This window comes from Lissotriton vulgaris, chromosome 3_1 (assembly GCF_964263255.1).
Source record: "Lissotriton vulgaris chromosome 3_1, aLisVul1.2, whole genome shotgun sequence".
In the NCBI taxonomy this organism is placed as follows: domain Eukaryota; kingdom Metazoa; phylum Chordata; class Amphibia; order Caudata; family Salamandridae; genus Lissotriton; species Lissotriton vulgaris.
This window is the reverse complement of record NC_141689.1, coordinates 674,789,493-674,799,342: the sequence shown is the minus strand read 5'-3', so window position 1 is coordinate 674,799,342 and position 9,850 is coordinate 674,789,493.

The window sequence follows — 9,850 nt, the reverse complement described above, 5'->3', positions numbered from 1 at the left end:
CAGCCACCCTCCTCAGCCCCATGGCTCTCACTTCCCATGTGTTGGGGGAGGGGGGAAGGCGACAGTCATTGATAAGGCTCCAGACGAGGTGGCTAGCCCCAGATAGGAGTCCTGAAATCTAGAATTACAGTCGGGCTGGGGAAGGAAGTGAAAACTCTCACCTCACCAACTTTAATAAACTTTATGGTCACACGCGACATGTGTGGTGCCGAGAAACCTAGCGCCAACATGAGGTGTGCCCCCAAGTGTGCAGTCCCCACGACCTTCATGAAGTATGCCTGTTCTGATATGTATGTGGCTTAAAAGCAATCTCAGCGCACCATGCATGTTTATAAATTGGATAGCGCCAAGAAGCTATTATTACGTTTATGCGTCATCAGTGCATTATGTTCCTTCGAGGGGATTTGACTACGCGTCCTTATGTTTTTTTGTATTTAATTTTTAATAAAGAATTGAGCTACAATATGCCCACGGGCCGCTTCCAAAGTAGGAGAAACCCTGCTGAATGAATGACAATTGAAGAGTGAAGTTTGTACATAGCGCCTAGTAACTGGTGAATGCTCTGACATACATATATGCATCTTACTTACATGCGACATGCATACATCGATGTAACAGAAAATACATTGACTTCAATGAACTGAGTTGTGGTATGAAGTCAAACGAGAGCAGGGCTGCAACCAGTGTCTATATCCGAACTATGGAGCGCCTAGAAGCCATAGGAATGCATTTTTGATGCCTCAAATGTATAGCGCTTAGAAAAACTATCTATGTACAAAGCTATGAAGTCTGATACGTACACTATTCAGTAACTTAGAACTCTTGTGAATACATTATCTCTGCCCGAGGTGTATGACGTTTTAACGCCCTCCTAAACATAATGGGGCAGATTTACAAACCCCTTGCGCCACTTTTGCGTCATTTATAACAGGGGGAAATGGCGCAAAAGTGGCGCATGGGGCTTGTAAATCTGCCCCAATGTCTTTAGATGAGGTATATAGTTCATAGAGGCACTGTGGGTAATTAATGCCTGTACCTGGGTGGTACAAGGTTTGGAAACCTAATGAACAGATTATTTTAGTATCAGAGCAGTAAACCATAGGTTTTAGGCCTTATATAGTTAGGAATTAACATATAAAAAACCATTGAAATTCCTCCTATATATATATATATATATATATATATATTAGCATTTAAAAAACCAATGAAATTCACTGAAAAAACCAAAGGTTATACACTATATATAGTTAGGAATTAGCCTTTAAAAAACCAATGAAATTCACTAAAAAAAACATAGGTTTTAGGCCTTATATAGTTAGGAATTAACATATAAAAAACCATTGAAATTCCTCCTATATAGTTAGCTGGACATTTTATTGACATAAAACCCAATGAAATTCCATATATAGTTAGTTGCAATAACTATATATTGCGCACCCGCAATCCACTGCTGATGATGTCACATATTACATCATTCATGACATGGTCAGTGACATCACTGATGACATCACTGATGACATCTCAAATGACATCACTGATGATATAACTGATGACATCTCAAATGACATCACTGATGACATCATGACACACCAATACCAGTTACTACATATGCACTCACTGATTCCTACGTCTACGCACACATTCACTCATTCACCCATACAATCACTCGTACATACAGTAACTCATTTTTACAACACTGTCATATGCACTCATACACCTATGCAGACACTCACACACTGCCACTCATCCATGGAGTTACTCACACACCTAGTCAGTCCTGTAAAGAATCAATCACACTTCGATTTCCTCATCTATACAGTTAAACACAGAACACCTTACTTTTCCAAACATATACTAACACATACTTTCTCTCTTATACAATTACTGATACAAGTACACATTGATCTGCACATAGTCACTCGCCTCCCAGCCAGTTACACACACACTCAGTCTTCCATACAAATACTTGGGCAACCAATCAATAAGCTATATAGCCACTCATATAGCTACTGATCAACACATGCAGCAGCTTGCAGAACAACAGACATATTAATGCACACTTTCAGACAGTTTAGTCATTAACCCATGCATTCAGTAAGACACATTCATTCACTCGCTCAGTCAGTCACGCACCTACTAAATCCTTCATCAACACACTTATACATCCACTCATTCTTCAATATGTAAAACATATTTAAACTTTACAGAAAGACACAGTCACTGGATGATGTCATCAGTGATGTCATCAGTGATGTCACTGACCATGTCATGAATGATGTAATATGTGACATCATCAGCAGTGGATTGCGGGTGCGCGATATATAGTTGTTGCAACTAACTATATATGGAATTTCATTGGGTTTTATGTCAATAGAATGTCCAGCTAACTATATAGGAGGAATTTCAATGGTTTTTTATATGTTAATTCCTAACTATAAAAGGCCTAAAACCTATGTTTTTTTTAGTGAATTTCATTGGTTTTTTAAAGGCTAATTCCTAACTATATATAGTGTATAACCTTTGGTTTTTTCAGTGAATATATATATATATATATATATATATATATATATATATATATATATATATATATATATATATATATATATATATATATATATCTTCAATCAACCTTCTTGGCGCTTTAATTATTTGACCGTATCTGGTTACTGGAAGCTGGGAGCTGTCATCTCCAGTGTCAGAGATTTTGGAAGATGTTGTCAAGTGCAATCTTTCCTTCCCCATCTTCATCAGAAGATCAATGAATCAAGTGAACAAAAGGAGTAGAGTCTCTGGTAACAGACTTTTCAGGATACGGGCAGTCCCCTTGTGTCCCTTGGTGGACACTAGGTGGAAAGATTCAGCATAATATAGAGCATCAGATTTCCTCTTTAGCAGTTGTCGGTCAATCACTAGGTCTTCTGTCTTAAACTCAATGCTTAACCAAGTCCTTCGTACAAGCTGTATTCTCATTTATTTCTCTTTTGTTGGCCCTTTGAGGTAATTTGGTTGTCTTTGCTCTCCTGAACATCAAAGTCAAATGACTTTTGCCTGTGGTCAAGTGATGCATTGAACGATAGGCTTGTAGTGTGGAGTTCAATACAAACTGAGCCTCTCAAAATTTGCACACTGTATTGCTTTCTTTAGCATTCTCATAAAATGCTCAATGAGTCAGTTGGCCTGTGCCAACACAGGTGTACTCTTCTGATGTTTCATATTCAGATGTTCCAGGAAATCCTTGAATACTCAACTGTTAAACGGCGGGCCATTATCAGACTTCAAAATGGCTGAACACCCCATGTCGCAAATATGCCGTCTAGGTTCTCAATGACTCACTTGTGATTTGTGGATGAGAGACCTTCTAATAATGGAAAATATGAGGACTCATATCCAAAATTACCATCAGATGATGTGAATTGTCGGATAACCAAACAAATTGATGGCTTTTCTCTCCTACTCATGCTTATGGAGTTCTGACATGTCAAGAGTATGTTGAGCAATATTTGTAGAAAGACAGTTACGTAGATGACAGGTCTGGAGTTCCTTTTCAACCCTCTCATCTAAATATAGAAACCAAACTCGGTCTCGGAGAGCTCTTTCGGTGGCAACAATACAACAATGTCCTTCATGAGCCACTTCAATTATTTCCTGTTGTATATTCGGAATAGGATTCTTGATCCTCGCAGTATAACTCATTCAGAGTTATTTACAGTTCATCTTTTAGGTTTTTCTATTTTTGTTATTCACCATCACTGGTGAGAGGTTGAGTGTGTCCATTCCATGACTGATGTGTAATTATATCTTTCAACTTCAGCATGTCACTATCATATCTCGTGGCAGTGACAAACTGGGCTAATGATACAGCAGCTGGCGCATATGATTTTACAATGAAGGATGGAGTACCCTGGTCTTGTATTGGTACTCTAGAAAATTAGTCAGCCGGGTTTTGATCCTTCCCTGGATGATGCACAATGGTATAATTTTACTCTTGTAATCGTAGTTCCCACCGATCAATGAGAGGAGGCATCTTGGCTTTTGGATTGCAAAATATAGTCAGTTGAGCTTGATGCTCAGTTACCAGCATAAAAAGCTTTCCTTATAGACACATATGAAAATGTTCACAAGCCCATAACATGGCTAAACTTTATTTCTCAGGTTGTGAGTAAGCACATTCTTTATGGGACAAATGTCTGCTGGCATGTGCCACAATATATATTCAAGCGTTTGGATGTCTGCTGAGCTGTGCAAGAATAGTATCTAAACCGACTGGGCTAACATCAACAGCAACCTGTGGATGAAACTTTAGATTGAAGTAGGCCATTTCACCAGATGTTTCAATGGCTTTCATTGTAGCTGGTGGGTGTTACCAGGGCTCACACACAATTTGTCGGGAACCAATTTTGGCTGTGGCACAAACCAAAATGGTGATTTCACCCAGAGACCACCTTTTCAAAGGTAAGTATTAACATGTGTGATTGGTTTGTGCTCTTTTCGTTTCATATAGATTCATAGAGTGAATACATCTCCAATTTTATTTTGGACGCCGTGTCTATAAAAACAGTTAAATACTCATTTGAGGTAGTTTTGTCTTCTTTATTTGAAGACATGTGCAAAACAGGAAACAGCCAACACGTGTTTTGCCCAGGGGCCAGCAGACCAGGGCTTTCTCAAGGCTTATTGTGAGAAATGAGAATGATGAGAAAGGAAGATTCCAAAGGTACACATGGAGAAAGGAAGATTCCAAAGGTCAACATGTCCTAGGGTAGTGATCGGAGAGAAAGGAGTCAAAAGGGAATTCAGATACAGATAAAGAGAAGAGAGAAAGAGTTTGTAGTAAGAGTTGATTAGAGAGAGAAAGTTGAGAAATTGTGACACCCGATAGAGCACATGGTGTGGGAAAGTATAATTGAAAGGAAAGGACCAAAAATATATGCAAACTAAGATGTTTAGGTCAGGACGAATTGGGACACAAAACAAATAACGCTCAAATAGGTACAAGGGCACAAAGAAATATAAGCATAACCATAAGCATACATTAGAGTGACCGAAAAACATATTATGGGCATATATGTTTGGAACAGATATACAAGGTGGTTCCTTATAGAAATGAATTAACACAATTTAGCAAGTTTCAGATAATTATAGCCCGCATACATTTTGCAATATAGGAAAACCAAATTCTTAGGACATATTATAAAGCATACACAGTTAGAGAGGCAAGTGGCAACAAGGTTCAGTTCAGAAGAAATTATTTTACATGAGGGCAAGAGGAATTCAACTTACTGGAATATTCTCTGTTCATAAGTTGTATTTCAATCTGTGAAGATTAATTTAAACATTTCTCTTTGTTAAGTCTCGTAAGGGAGCCTTTAACATTCATAGTAGCAAAGTCTTGAATGTATCTTGAACATCAGCTGGCCATACAAAGAAAGGAGCATATCTGAAAAGCATCTTGTGGGGGATCAGCATTTGACAGGTCGTGTACTACTTTTGTAGGGTCAGGTGTCATACCCCATCCGGAAAGATATGGCCAAAGAACTTTAACTTTGTCTTGTGGAACTCACACTTGTCTGCATTCAAAGTCAAACCTGCATCAGTAAGTAAACAACAGATTTATGTGAGAGTTGTATCATGCTTCTTCTGTGTAGCACCTAAAATCAATATGTCATCGCTATAATTGAATACATTCACAACAGGCTCTATGACACATCAATTGAGGTCTTGGAAAAGTTTGCAGCCGATGACACACCAAAACTTTAGGGCATATTTACAAAGAATTAACGTAAAGCAACGCCTGAAGTCATTTTGCTGTGCTTCACTACGACAATTTGAAAGTACAGAAATACACTGTATTTATAAGATACAGTGCATTCCTGTCATTGCAGCCAGCGCGGTCGTGAAAATTGTAGCCATGCATCGATGCAAGAACCTGTGCACCATGGTGCAAGGGTGTCTGTGCTGGTGCCTTGATTGTTTTTGTGCAGGAAGGGTTACCTTCCTGCACAAAAACTATCACTGGAGGCATTTTCCAAGTTCTGTATGTGCTGCAGAATGCAGCTCATGTGGAAAGAGGAAAAAATGAGGAGAAATGTAAACATTCTCCTCGTTCCGCCTTCTCTGGGAGGCATATGTTTTTTGCGCTGCCTCAGATTCACGCTATGTTGTAAATCTGCGGCAGTGTCAAAATCCATGGGCATTGCAAACACCCAATTGATGATAAACTTCATGTAAATCAAGTTGAGAGAAAACCTTTGCACCATTTAATTGTATTAGCATGTCAACAATGTTTGGACCTGGATGTCCTCCTCATTCATTTACCTTGACGCACCTCAATACATATGAGTACAGCTCCTTCACTATCCTTTTTGGCATTACCACTATGGGAGAAACCCATGCCATTGGACCAGTTGAACGCTCAATAATGTCATGCTTAAGTAATGATTCAAGTTCTTTTTCAACAGTTTCTTGTAAATGAAAAGCAATTTGTATATGTCTCTGAGCAACAGGATGGACAGCTTCATTAATATGCAACTATACTTTCATAGTTTTCAACTTTCCTAAACCATGAAACAACAAAGGGAATTGACTAACTATTTTGTGGTGAGAATTTATGTTGTAATTCACATAACTCCATCCCATATCAGCAGTGGTACAGAAACTGAGCAGAAAGGCACTTGACACTGTAGCTTGAGGCATGAGGATGGCTGCTTGCACCTTTGTTTTCTTGTGTTTCATTGTCGCTACAAAAGGACTTTGAGTTTTTATGGGTGTTGATGCAGCCTATGTGTACACTTTGGCTTTCAATGGCGTAAATCGGGCTATGGAGACAATTCATTGTATTTCTCCTCAGGGATTATGTTTATTGATGAAACACTGTTGATGACGTAAGGTATCAAGCAAACATTTTTTTTCAATGTGATCTTTGGACAATGTTTGTGTGACTTTGGTGTTTTGGCATGTCGACTTTTCTTTTACTGACATTTTTCCTAACATGCAGCCATTCCAACATGCCCCCAGTTTCTCTGAGGTAGAGATCGACATGGCAAAACCAAATTCCTCACATTCACTTGGTATTGAGGTGGAAAAACTGTTTAACTATGATTTAGTCGACTTTGTTCAGTGTTGATTTACCTCAATTGAGTTTGGCCTTGTGGGTGTGCATTGAACGCTGATTCAGTAATTTTCTGGTGGACATTTTTTCTTTTTGCCATGAAGCACTTGCTTTTTCATAGCTTTACAAACCATCACAAAATGGTTCTCTTTTCCACAACCTTTACATATCTGTCCAATGGTGGGACATTTCCCTTCGTGTGAAAATGAAAATCTACATCCAAAACATTACCTCTTTTTCATGTAGACATTACTTTGTGTCTTTCAGTCTTTTGCTTTGTCTTATTTTTTATACTCATGACTGATTCATTCTGGCACCTCTAGCGTCAATGTCAGCCACTTGTCTTTCAGCACACTCTTCAGCTCTGACAGCCATCAGCACTTGCTCTATACTGAGTTTCTCTCAGCATTCATCATCTGAATGAATCTGCCAAGCATCTATCAATAACTCTAAGTCGCATAACTTTCTCCACATTACATTACTTAGACTTACAGTATTTGATGAGTGTATCGAGTCTCTCCACAACTCATCAATGGTTTTTCCAGCTTTTTGGTTTTCTTGACTGAATATATATCTTTTGTAATCAGTGTTAGGTACTGGATTGAGCTTGAGATTCAGCATTTCTTTAATCTGACAGTATGTGAGTTCTGCATCAGTTTACTGCATTTACTTTATGACTCTTTCACATTGTTTCTCAGGTTCAAATTCCTTAGTAAAAACAAAACAAGGAGGTGTTTGGCGAAACAGGAACAGTTTGCTTAATTGAATAGTTCAGCAGGGAGAACAGTCACAGGCACAGGGTCTGAAGACTCTCTCAATTTATATTGGGTTTGTGTTTGTCTTATATACAAATTCACAACAAGCAATACAAGTTTATTGCATACAATATATTGTGAGGAATGTTGGTTGCCTCCTTAGAGTAAAAAATAATGGTCATATGGTTATTACAGGTGGGTCTTGACTTTGCATTGACACAGTGTGGCCAGTGGTGAAAGTGTCCAGGTGTCTAGTGTGAGAAGATGGCCTGGTATATGATGTCCACTAATTAAAGTGGACACTTTGCACCAGTCCAAACAACCCTTATGATGTGTGAGGTCAAAGATAACCTTTAGAAAGCTATCCGAGTGGTATCTGTGGAGAGCAGCCTTCAGGCTTAATTTTGAAGGAATGTAAAGCAGCTTGTTTTACCAGAATATCACTACCTGAATTAATCAAATGAAAGGAGAACCACACAGTAGTTATATAAAAATATGTAGTCTAAATATAACACTTGCTGCTATCCTCTACACAAGGATAGAACACAAAGCACACAATACCAGATCAATAGAACAGTTGTAAGTAGCACAATACACCCTGGGCCCCGGGGGAGACTGTACCATACTAAAATAATGGTATAACAATCACGACTGGAGTCAAGACAAGTTTTGGAGCACGTAGAATTGCTGGGACCCCAAGGAACCACCCAAGGTGAGTAGACAGGGACCCCACGGAGGATGGATGCAGTGTGCTAACAAGAAAACGGGCTCCGTACAATTCTATGGGGAAGTCGTGGTTGTAATTTTAAAGTTTAAGGACCCTTCTAGGTGGACTTCGAGCAAACCCTTTGGAACTTAAGAAGTTAGAGAGCCACCCCACCCGTGGACACCGTAGTACCTGTGTTACCTATCCCAGAGGAGCAGGGTGCATACGTCTGGAATGGTGTTGGAAACCGCTGTTGTTCTCAATGGAGGGCTATGAAGAAGTACTGCTGCATTGAAGGTGAAAAGGGTCCAGAGGAATCCAAGCCTGGATTCTGGAAGGAAGGAACCGGAAAGCAGATGAGACAGAGGCTGGGTCACTTCAGGGTTACCAGGGGCTCGGCAGACAAATTCCCACTGATGTTGGGTGCTTCAAGTGCGAAGAAGGGATGCTTGACTCTGCAGCCACAAGGACCAGGGGATGTCGACGACAACCAGGAGACAATGTGAGCTGTCCTACAAAGGATGTCGAGTGCTGAGGGGTCGATGTCCGGCTGGAGCCCCAACAAGACTTGTCAAAAGCAACCCACAAAGGAAGGTGAAGCTGCTTACGGTGTGGACCAGCAAGTTCAAGGGGACTCATCATGCAATGGCAAGTCAGGGCACATCTGGAGCAACCAGGAAAGCCCAACAGAAATCAAGATGACCATCAGGAGGACCCACCGGCCGAATGACCATGAGCTGCAAGTGGACCTTGAGTAAGATTGGAAAGTGCCAGCCACACGAAGCACTCGGTGTGAGGAGGCTAGAGTTCTTTGGTGCAAATACTGCTCAGGGTCAGGACTACATGGAGTCCAATGCACTAGCTTGGAAATTGCCAACAAGCATATGCAACTGCAAATGGACGCAGTGCACAGGTTTTCAGGTTATGCAGTCCCCACAAGGGATACTGGCCTCAAACTTGCTGAGAGGGCAGGTCACCCTCAGTGACCTTCATAACCCACCTCCTGTGTTACTGAGATCCTTAGAGTCCGCAGGAGCTCTGGACCAGCAAACTGGTCAGTTGTGTTGAGGTGCCTGCAAATGCAGGGGAGTGACACCTTCCCTCCAAGGGAGATTTTTCAGTTGTCCTTAGTGTTATGCTATGTTAGTTGTTTTTCTATAGCGCACTACTCACTGGGGAGCATCTCAGCGCTTACCTAGTGAAGTGAGGGTGGGGCCTGTAGCATTAAATGAGTGTGTTAGAACAGAAAAGTTTTTAGTTGTTTCCTAAAAGCAATGTACA